The sequence below is a fragment of the Gallus gallus genome, chromosome 4 (genome assembly GCF_016699485.2).
Source record: "Gallus gallus isolate bGalGal1 chromosome 4, bGalGal1.mat.broiler.GRCg7b, whole genome shotgun sequence".
Lineage (NCBI taxonomy): Eukaryota > Metazoa > Chordata > Aves > Galliformes > Phasianidae > Gallus > Gallus gallus.
Window position 1 is genome coordinate 63,904,034 of NC_052535.1, and position 19,602 is coordinate 63,923,635.

Consider the following 19,602-nt stretch of genomic DNA (forward strand, 5'->3'; position numbering starts at 1 on the left):
AACAATGTTTTGTAATTTTAAAGCAGCCAGAGAGTTTCCCTTCTCACACAAAGTAAAAAGGAGCAACAGTCCAAAACTTGTAATGGACAGATTCTCCAGTAATAGAACTTCCATTGGCTTTTGTGGAAGGAGTTTTGCTGGCTGTGGCACTACAGGATGAAGTCTGGCTTTCCCAGCTATGCTGCTAATTCTTGCTTTCTTGCTAATAACCGGTGTCTAATTGCTTACTCTTCCCTCCTCTCTCTCTTTCCCTTTTTGACATCATTCAGCCTTTTTTGACTGTTTTTTGTTGTTGTTGTTTGTTTGTTTTGTAAATCTGGTTTCTATTAATTCTATTTGTTTGTTTTTTCCATCAGCTGTAGCACCGTGGTAGAACTGCAACTCTTAGAGCACAAACTCACATATCTAAAGTACTGTATGCAACACAGTATCCTGAGTTGCTGGCCACTGCTCCCTTGTGGTAAAATTAACACTCAATTTACATGATTGAAAGCTATAACATTTGCAAAAGATTTCAGGAGCTCAGAATACCAGTTTTCCTTTAGTAGATTCCTTTCATGCAATCTGTTAATGCAGTAGCTCTTCAACTGACTCTGCAGCAGCGGTGGCTGAGTTACAATTATAGAACAGGATGAATGACTTAGAAGGAGCAGAAATGCTGAACTTAACCAATGGGTGGAGAACAGTTCCAGTTTATACCATATTTGAGAACTAATTAACTATACAACCATATTCTCAACTGCTCTTTCTGCATTCATTTTTCTTTTTTACTAAGCATATTTGCTCATATTCAGGCATACTTTTCCTACTGTTAGCAGGTTTCATTTTTATAGTGTGGTTTCTAACTCCTATTATTTGAAAATATGGGTTTAACTTCCTTTTATTATGTACAGATACGTTGCAACTCTGTCCACAATACTTTCCATTGTAATACATTTTTAATAGCTTTGAAAATGGTAGTTACTGTGTATCTTAAAATTGAGAATATATTTGTGCTTTGTGTCTGTGCCTTTAAATATTTATATAGAATGTAAATGTTCCAATAAGAGTAGCTAAGAAATTAAAGTAACTGTAGAAAGTTGTTTCTCTGGGGAAGGATGAGAGTTGCATGGCTGCAGCAACTGCAAGGCTGTGCTCATGGTCAAGGGGGGACAGAGTCTAGAGATCTGGAGGATTTGTCTTGTAATACTTTGGTTAAAGAACTCTACCAGAAAGAGTAAAGCTAACCATACGTTACATTACAAAAAGGCCTGTCTGTGCTGGTAATGATCTGTACTGAAAAATGTGCCTATGTTTACAAATGCTCCCTGAAAGCCACTTTTGTAACTTTAAAAAGACATTAGAAAAACAACTGACTTGAAACTGAATCCATCCATAAAAGTCAAGTATTTGCTTTGCAGTGACAGGGAGACTTAGGGAATTGGGAATGATATATAAAACCTTTTCTCTCAGGGTCAGCAGTTCAAACAGTACGGTCAAGGCCTAAAATGTACCACTGTCTGACTAATGCTCAGCATCAATTATTGTTGCATCTAAATATATATTCATAAGGGGCAGAATACTGGAAGAAGAACATGGAGATAAATTGCTAGAGATATTTGGCCACTCACAACCTTGAGTTGGTTCCCTACGGGATCACAAAAAAGTGTTGACCATCAGGTACCTTGATGACAGCTAAGATCTTAGGACCTCTGAGCAGAGATCATTCTGCTCTTCCTGGTACTAAATTCTTCTGAAAACCTGTTCTTCATTAACATATTTTAAACTGCTTTTAATTGTGGCAACAGAGCATGACCTCTCCTCTTATCTTTAGATCTGCTGCTTTCAGACTAAAGCTGAGGTGAGATAGCATGGATCTGTGGATCTTGCTTTACAGATACATGTCATTTTGAGGGCTTAAGGTCTTAAAGTTTAGTACCTTTGACCAATGCTAGCTCTACTGCTGTAGATTGGTTTAGTCTTGATGGATGTACTGACACTGCAGATGCTTTTTGCAAACAGGTCCAGCTGTTACAGCATTCTTTCAAGTTGCCAGCATTCATATGGTTGATGCACAGTACCCTCTTCTCCTTTGCTTTCTGAAGAAGACTTCCTAGGTTTCCTAAGTAGGAAGTGCATGAATTTAACTGTGAGAAGACAATGGTGTTAGGTCTAAATGAAAGATACTGCAATAATCAAGCTTTTCACCTTCTCTCTTGACTGAAAATTCTGTTTATCCACAACATAAAACCAATGGTTATTAATAGCACAGAATAGCAAAAGCATAAATGAATTTGTTAAATGTGGTTACAGCAGTTAGTCTCTACTATATGCTGTCCTTGGTTTAAAAAATTTTAGATTTAGAAAAGCTATAATCATAAGTTCTTATTTTCCAAAACCCGGAATAAGCTTTGAAATTAATGACTGCTCTGTAATGTTTTCAACTCACAGGAATCCTAATGGCTTGCTCTCAGGATTTGCCAGTTCACATATAGTGCAGTGGAAGTATTAGAGAGCAACACTATGTAAAACCAGAAAGCACTATTTACACTATTTATTCTTAAGTGAATACTTAAAAAAAAAAAAAAAAAAAAAAAAAGGGAGAAAATGGCCATTACCTTATAAAGAATCTTGTGAATATCTTCTTATGTTCTCCAAGCTGCACATTTTATCAATTTTAGAGATAACCAGCAAAATCTCCACTGAATAGGTGCACAAGTGCATCAGAACTGTAACATATTAGTTGAAACCATTTTTCAACACAAAATAGTAGGGTTTTTTGTAAAATTACCACAGTAAATTCTCACTTCCTATCAAAATCACTGACAGTTGTGGTGTTTGTTACAAGCTGTAGTGTTCTCCCAGGTGCTGCTTTTCATATCCAGACCAGGCATTGGCACACCCATCCCACCCATTTAGGGAACCTCTCAGTTAGGCTGGCTGCTCACCTGTGCATCCTGCCCATCCTGGAGGCAGTGGAGTAGTCTTGGTTTTCATCTGTGCACTCTCTGTGGTGAGTCTGGTGGCATAATGAGGTGGGAGGAGATTTTACTGGGAGGTGTAAAGTTGGCTGAGTATGTACAGCAGAGCTCTGACTGCACCTGTTTCTGTTGCCACTCCTACCTGTTCTCTTTGTTAGATCTGATTTTTCTCTCAGGGTTTGCTAGTGAAATCTTTTGTGCAGCTTATCTATTTTGAATGTGGGTTTATTGTGTGTTCTCTGTGGCCTATAAGATAGAGGTATTATTTGTAGATTGTTTTACTATGCGGATATTTGATAAATAGTATTAATTTTGTAAGATGAGTGGTGAAAAAGCACAGGTATATTTATTGCAAAAGAAGTGCAGAGAAATAAGATATCAATATATGTTTGGTTTCAGAAAAGGTGGTTGATATATTGTGGCTGATGATTTGGAGTTTATGTCAGCTCTATTCCTTCCAAGAATATGTATCCAGGATATTACTTTAAAAAGAACTAATTAAAGTGTCAAACTAATTGGAGTATATATGGTGAATTCTTATCAGTTTCTCTTCACATGCAATTCTAGACAGCATTTAAGTTCCATTAAAAGATTTTGTTTATGTGATTCTGAAAATTAAATTAGCAATAACTTCAGAGTATGATTTCCTCATTGCTCTTCTATCAAACTTCCATTTTATATTTACTACTTCTAACTCTTTGTGGTGGCCTACTGAAAAGCTTTCCAGTTTCAAGTAGTTGATGTTGTTTCTAAGACTTTCCTACAAGACTGAAGAGTATAACAATCAGGGCTATTTCCTAATGCTTGTTATTACTGATGATACTTTAATCCAGATTTCTAGATTATATGCTCTGTGATTTGCAAAGCATACTTATGAATATGACCAATATAAGCCAGTGTCAATAAGATGCAAATTAATTTAAGAAAAATATAATTTAAAAAATGGCAGTAAATGAAGAAAGAAGCCCAGGTAGAAAAGAGTGACCAAATTCTATAAAGCAGTGCCTTTTCCCCACGCTAAAACTGTGAGCTCTGAAGTATGACTTTGCTTTCTCTGTACTGATAAAATACAGTTTGTTCCATTATTTCATCAATTACTGTTATTTAATATGAGAAAAGAAAAATTTTGTTAGTTGAATTCAGACCTTTCTGTCCATGTTTGCTACTTGAGTTTGTGAGGTGTGAAGACTGACTCTCTTCTGTTATAATCTGTAGTAAATTCTGTTTCATAAGACTAGCATGTTGTTTCTTATGGTGAGTTAGAAAGCATTAGATTCTTTTTAAAAGTAATGTGAACCTGTTGTGAACAATAGTATCCAACATTTTAGATCTATTTCATGGACATAGACATAGAATGGCCTGGGTTGAAAAGGACCATAATGGTCATTAAGTTTCAACCCCCCTGCTATGTGCAGGGTCACCACCCACTAGACCAGGCTGCCCAGAGCCACATCCAGTCTGTCACTGAATGCCTTCAAGGATGGGGCATCCACAACCTCCTTTTGGCAACCTGTTCCAGCGCATCACCATCCTCTGTGTGAACAACTTTTTCCTAATATCTAACCTAAACCTCCTCTGTCTCAGTTTAAGACCGTTCCCCCTTATCCTATCACTATCCACCCCTGTAAACAGCTGTTTCCCTTCCTGTTTATACACTCCCTTCAAGCACTGGAAGGCCACAATGAGATCTCCCTGGAGCCTTCTCTTTTCCAAGCTAAACAAGCCCAGTTCCCTCAACCTTTCCTCATAGGAGAGGTGCTCCAGCCCTCTGATCATCTTAGTGGTCCTCCTCTGGACCCGCTCTAAGAGTTCCATGTCCTTCCTGTACTGGGGGCCCCAGGCCTAGACTCAGTACTCCAGATGGGGCCTCACAAGAGCTGAGTAGAAGGGGACAATCACCTCCGTCTCCCTTCTGGCCACCCCTTTTTTAATGCAGCCCGGAACACAGTTGGCCTTCCAGGCTGCAATCACAAACTGCTGGCTCATGTCCAGCTTCTCATCCACCAGGACCTCCAAGTCCTTTTCCGCAGGGCTGCTCTCAAGGAGATCTTCCACCAGTTTGTATAAATACCTGGGATTGCCCCGACCCAAGTGCAGCACCCTGCTCTGGGCCTTATTGAACCTCATTAGGTTTTCATGGGCCCACTTCTCCAGCCTGTCTGGGCCCCTCTGGATGGCTTCCCTTCCTTCCAATGTATCAACTGCACTGCTCAGCTTGTTATTGTATTGATGTAAAAATACCAGAGACAGGCTTTCCGGAATTGTCACAAAGTATGTCTTTCTGAATTCTTAATCTCCATTCACCACAATCCTGTCTTTGTTGAACTGGGATAATTTAATGGTACTTCCATTTTCAATTCAGTGTTTAAGTTATAATTTATCATAGCTATTAGGGTGTTTTTTTGTATGGAAATCGTTTTATTGATGTTCTAGGTTAAATTATTGCTACATAAATAATAATAGCTGATGTGGACTTGCCAGGGATGCAAACTAACTGGAGTTGCATTCTAACAAACTCAGGTCAACTTAAGCACATGTCCTGGCTTGAAAATGTGACAGCACAGAAGATGAAATTACAAACATAAATAGCAAGAAAATGCAGGAACAATTAAAATTTGGAATGTGAATTTTGCTATATCCTGATTTGGCTATAGGAAATTGGATTTACTTTATCCTAAGCTTCAGTCTGCAAATATAGGTCAGCTAGAGCACTGTGAATTAAAATGGAGCTACAGGAATGAAGGGGACAGACTCTTTAATGGAGTCTGAGGTGACAGAAAAAAGTGGAATGATTTCAAGGATTTGAGGAACATAGATTTAGGTTGGATATAAGGATACTGTGAGGGTGGTGAGGCACAGTAACAGGTTCCCTAGGGAAGTGTTTGGTGCCCTGTCTGTGGAGACTTTCAATGTGAGGCTGGATAAGGCACTGGGCAACCTGATCTAGCTGCGCTGTGCCTGTTCATTGCAGGGGAGTTGGACTAGACGGCCTTCAGAGCCCTTTCCAACTCTAAGGATTCTATGATTCTATAGCTGTAAAAATTAGTGATTTTCTTTAATTGTATCATTGTCCAACCCTCCCCCCCCCCCCCCCCCCCCCCCAAGAAAAAAGAAATAATGTAACAATGTGTCAATGTGTGTATTTTCATAGAATCATAGAATCACTAAGGTTGGAAAAGACCCACAGGATCATCCAGTCCAACCATTCACCCTTAACCAATGGTTCTCTCTAAACCATGTCCCTCAACACAACATGCAAACGCTCTTTGAACACCACCAGGCTCGGTGACTCCACCACCTTTCTGGGCAGTCCATTCCAGTGCCTGACCACCCTTTCAGATAAGTAGTATTTCCTAACGTCCAGCCTGAACCTTCCCTGGCGCAGCTTGAAGCCATATTCTGTAGCTTGTTCTCCCATTATGTAGTTTCTAAAAAATAATTATCTTGCAAATATCTCAGTGCAGCAATCCAACAAGCAGAATGTGATCTCCTATGTTCTCAGATTATGAGGGCTATCAGAAATTCCAAAAATATGAACAACAGTGGTCATAGGATACTAAGGCTTCACTGCTTAAATACAGACATTAGAAAAGAATTAATGCAGTAAGTGGAATGACTGTGGGGTTTTTTTTGGTTGGTTGGTTGGTTGGTTTTTTTTGTTTGTTTTTTTTTTTGAGTATGTTTAAGTGCCTTGCTGAACTTTGGTGTTATAACCTTGGAACAGAAGCTAGTAACTGTAGAAGTACACATCACAGCAAAATTGTGTTTGAATCATATGGATCTTTTACTCTATTTCCTGCATAATTCAGGCCAGCTCTTATGCCAGAATAGCTTTGTTTTCATAAACACGAATGAATAATATCATTTTAGCATCTAGGGAGTGGTTTTGTGAAGCACAACAGCAAATGCAAATATTGGAAATCTGATAATCTCTTTTTAAAGATGGCCATTCAAACAGCATTTGAATGTTTTCTCATCCTTTTGTTCTGCATCCACATCTCTTTTCATTTTCAGACTCAGTTTCTAAACATTTTAGGAAAGAATATAGATCTGTTTTTCCAAACTCATAATGTTAATACGAACACTATCAAAAACTGATGAGGGAACTGAAGCCACAATAACTTTTGAAAGGTTAGTTGCAAGCCACGTCTCAGAGCTAGTCTCTAGTATTAGTACAGTGGGCTAGTGAGATCAACAGTTGCTTCACCACAAAGAATTTGCTGCATTTGCACATTGCTACTAAATGGTCATAATTTTAAGGGCAGCAGGAGGAATCTGGCAATGGCTGCAAGTAAAGCAAAATGAGTAGTATGATTTCTTTAATAAAAACAAACAAACAAAAACAAAAGAAAAACTTAAACCATCTAAGCTGTCACAAATATTTCTTTTCTGCACTGAAAATTTACTTCCTAAATTTGCCATCTAATAATGAAGATGTAATACAAAATATAGATTGTCTAAAACAACTGGTTTTAATTTTTTAAATTGTGCATATTAGCTATGGTAATTAGTGGAAGTAGTGATCATAAAACATTCCTATTAATGTAATTAGATGACTATGATTTTCTCTATCGCTCTCACAAAAATATGCATTCTAAATATTGTCTCCATCTGGGAAGCTAAAGAATGCTTTCCCACAGATTTCCTCTGTGTTTGGACTGAAGTATGATGTATTTCAAACAATCTAAAAAGTATTTAAAACAAGCTCAGAACAGGATGGGATGATTGCCAGGCCATTACAGTATAACCTTTATGCAAATTTTACTTTGGCACATTTTTGTGACAGTGCTCTGCAATAAATTTTAGAGGCTGCCAGAGCTGTCTAGACTGCAAACCAAGAGACTGTTGCACATCAAGTTGTACATTAGTTGGATTTCAGCTACCTAAAATGGTCATGAAAGTATTTGTATTTATATATGGTTTATCGTCACACATGATCATTCTGCCAAAGTGATATTAGACACTTCCAGAATCAATCCATTTCACACAGTTAATATTGAGAAATTTCTGATTTTGCATCAGTTTGAAGTAATTGATAGAAATGAAACTTGTAAAACATTTTTGGTTGCTTTTAAAACAAATCTTTAAGAAGTTCTAATTGGTAAAGGACAATTTTTTTGCTGTTTGTAGTCTATAAATTGTTATTTCTAGGTCATGGTAAGTAGACCCATGACTGACTTCCTAAAATGGCATAAGAATAGTAAATGCACTGCATTTCTGTGGCTAAGACTTTGCAGTAGTAACAGTTTTACCATTGCTTTCAAGGAGTGTTTGTTCATAGTAGTACAGTGGTGGGTAAGTCCACAGGTATCTGACCAATTCCAATAATGAAAAGTATAGAAAGTAATTGAGCCCCAAAAGGGCTAAACTGTAGCAGGGTGGGAGCAATCTGCAAAATGTTTTTTTTGCAGCTTTTCTTATGCTTACTTCCCAACATGGTAGTACTCGTTGAAAGCTACCTAAAAATATGTTGCTCATGCTCATGTCCTTGTGCAGCTCTCTCTCTCACAATGGCAATGTAAGAAGTTTGTGGTGACGAGACAGTCTATGTCACAGATAGCGTGTATTGAGCATTGCTTTGCAAAATGAAATAATACTGCTTCTGCTGCCAAAAAGGCATTCCAAGCTCCAGAGGATATGGCCTAAAATGGTTATGAATTCAAATTTAGAAGGATATTCTTTCCTCGAGGAAAAAAATCTGAGCAACAGTGCGACTGTCTGTATGTATGCATGTGCGTGTGCTGGGGTAAATGTATGACAAATGTAAACCAGATCCTTAGTCTTCTTCATAAGTCTGTTATTAGCTGATGTCTCACGCTTCTACAATAGTAGAATACAAGGAATTTGGCTTATGCATGTTCTGTTAATGAAAAATTGGCTTTCTGTAACCTGAGGATGTCCTTTGAAAATGTGCCGTATTACAGTAATAACTTTCCTATCTTGAGTTTCATATTGTTTTTGCAGTATCACCCCAAGTAAGACTTAAAATAGCAAATGCAATATGTAAAACATTTGTTATGTGGAAACCTATTTATCCTTTCCTGCCTCCTTCCCAAACATTTTTGTACAAAACAGATTCAATTAAACAAAGGTTGTTATCTGGATATCTTGAGTGTCTTACTCATTTGGGTAGTTTTTCTTTAACCTAAAATATCTATCTCAATGTATCCACTAATAACAGCAACAAAAATAACTTTTAAGAAGCTGATTCTGTTCTTGTACTACAGAGTTTCATATCTTGGGTGTTATTTTTGTTATTAAAAAAAAAAAAAAGGGTTTACACGCACTGATAATCATTGAAATGTGATTCATGGCTATTTGGAATGAAGAGAAGAAATACATGAAAAAATTCAGTGATGTTAAAGCTTATGGCTTGTGAAGCACAAAATTTTTGTTTCAAAATATGTTAAAAGCTGTTGTCTTTCACTGTGCTGAAAGTGAAAAAGTGTGACCACAAGCAAAAATTTGGGATCATAAACTATGCTACTTTCCTACATCCAGATTTTCTGAAATACTCTCCTTTATTCTGATAAGTGCTGAGCTATATTTGTCTCATGGAAATACAGTAGTGACTATATCCTTCCATAAAACTTCACTACATCCACTGAATTTATTCCTGCCCTGTAAACTCATCTATTTACAAAAATTCTCTCCTATTTGCTAGATGATAATTTGATGTGGTAGATGAGCAGTACCCTGTTTAGGCTTTACACTTACATAGGAGGTAAAACAGCAAGGAAGTAGATAAGAGAATGATATAGGACAAACAGGACAGAAATATTGAGCGACTGTCGCATAAGTGGGAGAAAACTGGAAAATAAATTGGTGAAAATCTGTTTATTTTCCACAGAGTGATTATTCAACCCTAAATCGCACAAAGTTTTCTCAGCTGACAGAAACAACTCCTAAATGAACTGTTTCCAAGCATTCCTCACTACTGATGGTAAAATTCAAGGACAATTTTGGGAGACATTCCTCTATAGCTGTTCCTTGATTAACATTCTTCTGGATGATATTCAGCAGGACTTGTAATTTAGCATATTTCCCAAACATTCTATTAAGCTTTTGGAAAAATCATATTGCATTGCTTACTGTAGGTTCTTTTGCAGTGTGTGTTTTACATGAATCAATTGCACATTTGCAGACGAAAGCCTATGAATAGTTACAACTGGGGAAGAAGCAGCTTTAATCCAATTCAGAAGAAAAGCTTATATTCCTGAATTCTGCCCTCTTGGGACCAGAAACCTCAGATTAGAATGTCTTTTCTTTTTCTCTAGTTTAGTGTCAGCCACGCCCTCAGACAAAAAAATTTCATCTTCATCTTATATGTATTCTTTTTGTGAGCTTGTTAAAAATTACTAATTCTTCCCCTTTACTCCTGCCTTTCCAGAAACTATGTGATTATGTTTTCCTTATTTCTTACATTAAGCTCAGTGTGGCAGCATTAAACTTCTTATATTTATTTCTTCTCATGCGTATGTAAGGGAAAGATCACTCAGTGACTTAAGAGTGCTGTACATTTTTCTGCTTGTGCGTATCATCATTTCATAAGATTTCATTTCAGGCTTAATGCAGCAGCCACACAGAGCCATACACTCAATGAACGGGTTAGGAAGGGAATATGAAGTTGTTGGAAAAAGGATGAGAGGTTTCCATGACTTGTACTAAACCTTGTTGTGACAAGAGAGTTCTGTTCTAAACACCAAGAGTAAGATTCATAGTCCCATTACCCAGCCCTCATTTCTGTAGTTGGGTAAAACCTCTGCTCAAATCCTTTTAAAAGACTATCTGACAAAATACACGTGTGCGTGTATGTATGTGTATATATAAAATAACTTTCATAACTTGGTCAGCTGGTGTAGCATACAGTGACTTGGTCCCTGGTTCTGGGCTTCCTCTCCTAGTCCCTTCCATTTCACTTTCTAACATCTTGAACCCTGAGAAAATGACAAAGAAATCCTATCCTCTGTGAAGCATCAGCACTGCCTCATGGAGCATAATAATGACAGCTTAAATGTCAGCAGAGTTAGTCATTGATGATTGTCTCAGGATTTAAAGAGATGTTTTTTATTTTCTAACTGTGACATTCAGCAGGAATGTTTACCAGCAGCAAAGTGTAACTGTGGAGCTTTGATCTTTGCTTTGAAACATCTTTTAAAGTGTAAAGAAAACTCAGCTATGCTGTGAGCAGTGTTAGAGGCTATTTCTGGATTTAGACCAGAATTCTGAAGGTGAAAGGACACTTCTGCAGCTCTCTCAACATGTCCCTGGGAAAGTTAAAAATAAACCTTAACTTTAGGAAAAAAAAAAAAACAAAATAAAAAAAAAAAAGGCACTTATTTTGAGAAAATTTCTTTATTCCAGGAACTGCCTCATGTAGCAGAAATTTATTTACCATCTGTGTAGACTGGGAAAAATTTTCCGTCTTACCAGATACACAACGGAAATAGAAACAAATTTTCCAACTCTATGCTTTCGATAAACCTCTGCTTTTGAGGGTGCTGTTTTAAAAACTTACGAAAATTTTGTTTTGACCAAAATGGGATAACACAATTATAACCAATCTGTCAGACTCTGAGCTTCTGCTTGTGACCTCTCATGATGTCACCTAACTGTTGCTGAAACATGGCACTTGAAGGTGGGAAAGGAGGATTTTACAGAGCCAGTAGCTGAAAGTATGTTCTTGTTTTAATTACTGTTACAGCTACTTTAATCAGTTACAAAACTGAGTTCTAATATTAAAAAAAAAAGTCATTTGTGAAATGAATTGTTTTCACTTGAGTACATAGGCACTTCCTTAATTTCATAGCTCTGCAACTATAGGAGGAGAAAGAAAACATTAAAACAAAAATAATTAATGAAGTCAGAAGTAACCCATCCTTTAAAATGGGAAGAAACCTGTCTGTTTTTAAATCAGCATATCGCTTTTAAGTAATCACATTAATACACAGGTCAGAAAACAACACAAGGTATTCCTGTTAGAGAAAAAAGAGGAAGTTATTCAGAGTGTCAGAGTAGGTAAGTGCTGCTCTTGTTTGCAGTTCCTCGGTTTTTATTTTGTTGAGGTTGGTTTTTTGTTGTTGTTTTTTCCCTTTTGTGTATTCTTGTGGCTACACTTTACTTTTGCTTTCATGCACACAGAGGATCCACAAGAACCACAGTGATAGATTCTTATTTATGGCTCAGGTGCCTTCTTTGATCCCATCTGCTGAAATAATACATGTGAGGAACAAGCTTGGTGTGAAAGGCAGATGTCAAACCTTCCACTTTGAAGTCTAGCATGCTGATTTGCTAAAGAATAAACTATCTGCCATTCTTATTATTAGCACACTTTTTTCTCCCTTATCTATTTTTACCTTCCCTAGTGCTCATTATGTCTGGCTGAAGGGGCTTATGCTGTACTGGTCCATGACAGATGCTTTTGCTCTCATTATTCTGAGTCTTTGAACTAGTAAAAGTGTATGAGATGTGACATTGCTTTCATGACATGTATTGTGGAGCCCTATAATCTGACAGTTTTTATCTGTATTTTAAACTGCATTCTATTTTTGGATGTTTGTATAACATTTCTGTTTGTCTACACATGGTAAGGTATGTTATATACAAGCAAATTCATGATACAATTTTGAAAATGTACATGTGTGAATTGTAAGCCATTCTGTGTTCTTTCTTGTTGCTGATAAGTAATCTACCATACCAAAATGAGGAAATGAAAATCTATACTCTCATCATGCAACAGCGCTACAATCTTGAAGCGTGATTTGTAATTCCCAGAGAAGCAGAATTTTTTTCCATTGTTTTCTGCAAGGTTTGTGCTGGTGGGTTAAGATACATATCTATTGTAGCATTTTACATTAGGCAAGGAGTGTGGGTTTTTTTGTGTTTGTTTGTTTGTTTTTGAAGTGAGTTTGCTGATTAATTTAATAAAATTAAAATTTAATAAAATTTAAAAATAATAATTTAATTAAAAGGGTGAAAAGTGATATTGTGGAGCAGAGACAAAGCATGCAAACTAGATTCTTTTTGGTGGTCCACACTCCATCTTCCTTTAACTTCATGGCTGAATTGATAGATTGTAATGAAGTGCTTCAAAAAGAAGCAGATTTGTCTGCACACTTCAAGAGATGTGGCTTGAAAGAAGGAAATCTGAAAGCTCTGCTCCATTCTCAGCACAGGTCATAGCATTGTACAGCTCAATCATTTGCAATGTGAGGACACAGAAAGGCTTTCCAAACTGTCCTCTAACCCTGGCAAAACTGACTGCAAGACGTGTAACTGTTATGACTGGACAAAGTTAACTACCAACAAATCTAAAGACAGATTTTTTAAAAGAAGTCAGGATGCTGCAGTTTCCTGTTAGGTGTATTTGATAAATCTTCCCTGGTAGGAAAATACAGGTTCCTGTCTTATAGGTCAAAATTTAGCTCCTAAGCAAACTTAGTCTCTTGAAATTTTTAGACTGTTCTTTTTTTGTTGTTGTTTGTTTGTTTCAGCTGCCTGAGATACATCAGACTGTATGTACATCGAAATGTAAAATTAGGGAAGAATATTTTCCTCCCATACTTGTGCTTTCTAGTTTTCTCACTAATTCCCAATGGTTTTGTGGTAATTTGCTCATTCTGTTGGCCAGCTGTTCAGCTCTCTGTGAATGCATCCTTCTGGTGTGTGTTTCCCAGAGCATTACAAGTCAGTGTCCTATTCCACTTCAACTTAAAACTTTTGAAAACTAAACTGCATATGGTGGAGATCTAGACAGGAGGCACAATGCAAGCATAATCATACTGCAGTCTGAAGAAGTGATGAAAGAAGTAACAAATATTACATAGCATAAAGACTACTATTAATGTGTGTCTGAAATGAAAATAAAGTGAGGCTATGTCTTTTATACTAGGATTTTTTGTCTCTGCAATAATTAGCTTTCTTTCACTTTCTTAATTACTGCCTGTAGCAGAAGGAAACTATTTGTTTGTCTATTACTATTCTGTTGGCCTCAGGTAGTAGGACCCTGTAGTAAAGTAGTTAATATCCCCCCCCCCCCCATTGCCATTAATACTAGCTCCAGTCCTTGGTAAGGAAAGAATTGTGTGCTACAAAGGTGAGGTTTGGTTGTACAAGGGAAACATAAGTAGCTAATTTGTTCCCTGATGCTCTTGGAACACACTTTATTTAAAAAAAAAAAAAAAAAAAAAAAAAGCTTATGAATTATTAAACACCAAGTATTAAGGGGGATGAAAATAGAGATGGTTTTTCCTCTGGTATTATCCCAGGATTTTCAAGACAAATGAGAAATTCAGCAGCTAGAGATTATTACTCTCTCATGGTCATCCCTAGGCTTTCAATTTACATTTGGTATAAAAAATGCAAAGTAAGTGTTTCTCTACAGTTTATTTAAAAACTCTTCTGTTTATTGTGAACTCAAACATTTGACTCAATGGTATACAGTGGTTGGATTCAGTTTGAAATATAATTCTATACAGATACGGGAAAAAAACATCTGTGCATAGAATCGTGTAATAGTAAGTATAATTTATAGTGAATATTTTGGATTTGAGCTTGGGTGCTCTCTTTTCTTTAACACTGCCATAGATTTACACCCAGATCATTATACCAGCAAGCACAGAAAAGGTTGACTGTAATGCACAAGGAAGCTCCATGTAGGGAGGAATGCGTGGCATCTACTTCGTTACATTGTTGGTCATTGTGTGCGTGAATGGTTCCCATTACTCCATGAGAAATAGTCCGATTTTTCTTCTCTACCATGACCAAAGCATAAAGTCTTCTACCTTTCTCTGGGAGTCTTCGTGTTGTGTGCAGATGTATTACATGGCAGTAGTTTTGATAATTTTTGGCAGAGTGTGGAACAGTTGCTTTGTGATTATATCACTTTGCATGCTCCATAGGGAAATAAGATAAGCATTCATTTGTTCTAGTTCAGTTTGTCCTCTAGAAATGATCTCCATCTGTGTATTTTTTGTGCTTTAAAAGGCAGTATGAGAATTTCTAGAAACATACATTATTGAAGCCTTCTGTTAAAAAACAGTATATACTATTTATTGCATAATTTACAGTAAAAATCTTGCCTTGTTGAGTTATTGTTTAGAGTTTCTAACTTAAACTTAGCACATTGTGAGAAGAATTAATGATAGCAACATCAGAGCAAGCGTGAATAAATCAAAACAGAGAAGTGATTTGTTCTGAGTCAAAGGCAGAACTGGTATTACAGCTGGGGAGTTCCTCGACTTGCAGGCAAAATGAGCATTTCATTATGCATATTTTCAGTAACTAATAGAATCCTATTAAATAAAAAACTTACAAAAGGAATATCCTAGTTTTAATAACATAATCTACTGAATCTAAGACATCTAAGAGAAAGAAAGACAGTAGAAAAAGTATCTGGGGATTTTTTGCAAGGTAGTCACCAGAGCCACACACATTTCTTTGATTTCACTGAATGCCAGAAAAGATGTTTTTTCACTAGCAATGACGCATTTTTGCTGAGTTGTATCTACTATGAAATCTGCCTTACCTGGGACAAGTTATGGGCAGTCCAATGGGGACGCAACAGTAGTGAAAAGGTTGGGTATGTTGACAGGGATGATACAAACAGAGAAAATGACAAATCAGGAATGTTGCCCATTTATCTATCACTTACTACTATACCCTCTCTATCCATGCCCAAAGAAGTTATACAGAAGAACGCTATTCTTTGTCACGTGCTGGGCTGTTTGTGTGTAACAATTGACCTATCATCCTCTTATATAGAGAGGGTTTAGCGACTATGAGAAAATATGCTGGTAGTACGACAGAGAAAATGATAAGCAAGAAACAGGTCTCCAACATTAACTTACATGAACTGCTTTATGTGAGCCAGGGCTCCTACAATTAGACAATCTTTGCTTAGTTAATGCTGCAGTGGAATTTACTAACTGGAAAGATACTGCTTGTTCCTTGAAAGAGAAATTCAAAAGCTTTGATAATTAACTCTCAAAGGAGTCCATTGGTTGTTTTACAGCTGTGGAAAAAACAGTAGAGACCTTATTAATTGACCTAGCTATCTGATAAATCAGGAAGAGATCAGTGTTGTGGAATCTTTTTGAACAGACCACCTCCTGACACTGGGAAAGATCCAGATGAGGTCAAAACCCTCAGCTTCCTGTCTCAGAGAGGAAAAGAAGAAGAAATTATGATAAACATAAAGCTACAAAGAGCTACTTTGGAAATCTCTGGAGATGAAGGGAGTTGGGAATGGAACATTTAAAATAAATAAATAAATCCTCTTGTTAAATGCAGCAAGACAGTGTGTGCATTCAACAAATACCACAATCACTCTGATTTACATTTTTTCCAGTTTGATTATGCTGTCAGAATTCAGCCTGAAACATGAGAACCAGCAATGAAACATGCCCCAGCAGACACAATCATAGCAAACATGGTCATTACCCCATTAACCAGAGCATTCAATACACTTCCAAATGTTAACACTCCAGGGATGTATCAGAGAAGTGGAGTTAAAAACAGAAAGGGAGCTTAGTCCTGTGACCTGCACTGTTGCTTAGCTTCAAGTCCTGCTTTGGCCTTGGGAGAAGCATCCTGCCTATCGTTATCTGTTTGTTTGTTGTTGTTTTGTTGGGTTTGGGGTTTTTGTTTGTTTGTTTTTGCAGCTGCTGTGCATCAAATTGTATTTAGATGAATTCTTGATGCTTGCACATCCCCACGCAAAGCAACTTTTAGGTGTGCTCTTGCTCATTACTACATGCTTCCTGAAGTCTCCAATCAGCAGTTTGAGGAAAATTCATGACACTTTTCCCAGTGCCTTTATCTGTCATTCTTCTCCATACGTAAATATTTCTCTTGTCTTTATCAGTCTCTTTTCAGGAATTGCCTAAAAGTTCAGCAATTTCTGAGGGCATGTAAGTACCTATATGATGATTGAACAGAACCTCCTATTTAGAGGCATTTATCTTCCTAGGCATAAACATCTCTAGTGGCTGTGGAGTCAGAAACATTCCTTTAGAATGGGAAAACGAGCCCTGGAAAAACAGAAATTCTCAGAATGAAAAAGCCTCTCCTGGGCATGCTTGCCATGGATAATATACATAGCAGACAGAGTGCAATCCGTTTGCTGAACTCCTAGTTCTGTGGCTAGAAAATTCCTAGCTACTTAAAAAGGCCTCAGATTTCATCTGCAGTCATCTAGTAATCTAGGCCTGATGATAAACTATATTAACTTTTTTTTTTTAATGAAAAAGAGCCAAATGGTATTTTACTCTTGTTAATAAATACACTTAGTGAAGTAGACGTATTGGTATTTCGGTGTCCCATTGATGAGTCAGAGGAAGCAGGATTCAAATCAAATAACAGTGGGACTAGAATTTATAAATATTTTACAGAAAATTTTTAGAACAGCTATGCATTTCTCTTTCTTCCACACATAGAAAGAGATGTTTGATATCAGTAATGTTCATTTTTTACACTAAATTTCAACACTGTAAGAAAGACTGAGATTTCAAATGTCCTATTCTTCAGACCCAGCACTGCTTGCTACAACACGCCCAAATGCTCTTCAATTCTGAAGTGTTCTTAGTGCTGCCCTTCCTCGGGAAGGACAGCTTGTGCTGACAATAAATTCACTGCAGCTTTCCTTGGCACTGGCTATAGACTGGATTGGGTTTTTTCCCCACATTCTTCGCTTGAGGCTGTAGTTTCATGCTTCTGGGCTCACCCATTAAGCAGTAGCTAAAGCTTTCATATGATGTTACTTTCTTTCCTGATTCCATCATGATGTGTCTTCTATTAAACCAATAGAAGTAGGCATACACCTCTGATTAAAAATCAAGCCCAACGACCTGATATTAAATACATGTATGTAATTGTGTAGGCTTGGTAATTCTTCAATTCTATGGGGATAATGCAGTCATATATCAAGAGATAATGCTTGATTAAATTGAAAAAAATACTAGAGTACACTTAAATGCTCTCAAGCTAGTTATCTCAAGTTCTCTAATAGAAACATTTTGATTGTATGAGGACATAGGCTAATCTGTGCCAGCTGCTCTGTAGTTAACTATTCCAAAAGTCTCATTCTCCCTCCTCAAGCATTTTTTTTCCTCTGCAGACATATTTCATGCAAAAGCTATGCCGACCTTTAAAGATGGTTTAGGCTTAGACACCACATGTCACAAGATGTGGTGACAGTGTTTATTCATTTTGATATTAGGAAAACCAACATCTAAAGGTTTTTTAAAAGTGTAGAAAAACATCTTATTCCCTTCCTTATGTATTTAAGTAATTATATAGTTGTATGGTTATTCTAGGACATAAAGAGAAAAGTCTACTGTTATTACTGTTTCATCATAGAGAAGATAAACTGTTATTTTTAAAGAACATAGTATAGCTTCAATCAATAATGTGTTAATTGATTTGCCATCTTTGCCTATTAACTGGAGAGAATGGCTGTTGTTTTTCTTAGAAGGTGCCTAGAAATAACAAGCATAGAAGCATGTTACGCTACTGCCTTACACAGTTGTTAATAAATAAATTCAACAGGCATTATTTTCCCAAAGATTGTATTCTCCTGAATGTACTGTGTTTACAGTACTGTTTTTGTTTATCTAATGTGTTTTTGCACAAATAAATAACCTGAGTTTTAGAAGCTTGGTGGCTGGATTTTCAGCTAATAACTCATACTGCTCACACTGTGCTGCATGAGAACAAGGCAACATTTTTAAGTATGGGGTGTATGTATACATACACTTATGTCTGGAAAAAAAAAAAAGATATTTTCAAGAAATATTCCATTACCAAAAGTCACTGTGTTGCACTGGGTGCATCTTCCAAGATGAATAATTTCTGAAGCATGAATCATAGTGAAACTAGTCAGATTTTAATCCTGAAAAGCAAAGGATAATTAATTTATGAAAGTGAAATTTAAGGGTAAAAAATATACTAATGCTTCCATTTGCAGCAGATGTTGAACGAAACATTTTTACTCAATTCTTTGGTGGTTTTATTCCTTTTGCTTGAAGACATGCTATTGTTACTACATCATTGTTTCATGATTAATTAAGCTTCTTTTCTGTACATGTAAGCAAATGATTCTTAGTAACATACCATAGGATATGTACTGCATAGTCGCAAAGGGGAATGAGTCACCTGGAAAAGAAGCCTGCCCAGCTGGAAAATGTGGAGGCAGTCCAGATGAAATAAAAGTGTGCAAACATTAATATTATTATTGTTGTTATTATTACTATTACAAGAAGAAAAAAGGTTGATAATTATAATGGCATGTACTTATGCGTCTTAAGACACTGAAAAACTTAGGCTGGTTAGACATTTCCATACAAAAGAAAAACTAGAATTTAAGATTTATTTATTTATATGAATAACATTTTGCTTAAAAGATTTAGCATTTAAATTGTGCTTTACTGGAATCCAGATAAACTGAAATATGCAGACATCTGCATGGGAAACTTTAATGCATACAGTCTGTTTTCTATCCCTTTCTAATTCTTAATCATTCATTGGTTATCCACTTTACCAGCACTCACTGAATCTTGATGTTTTTGCCTTTTTTTTTTTCTTTTTTTTCTTCCAGCCCTATAAATAAGTGTTGTCTATATGAGGGGGCGTACAAGAAAGATGA

At 36.6% G+C, this 19,602-nt stretch overlaps 1 protein-coding gene across 6 annotated transcripts in view; it reads left to right on the forward strand.

Annotated features, from left to right (window-relative positions):
* The window catches only part of DLC1 (DLC1 Rho GTPase activating protein), a 260,198-nt gene that overhangs the window by 58,360 nt on the left and 182,236 nt on the right, over positions 1-19,602 (forward strand). The gene's annotated exons all lie outside the window — the stretch shown is intronic.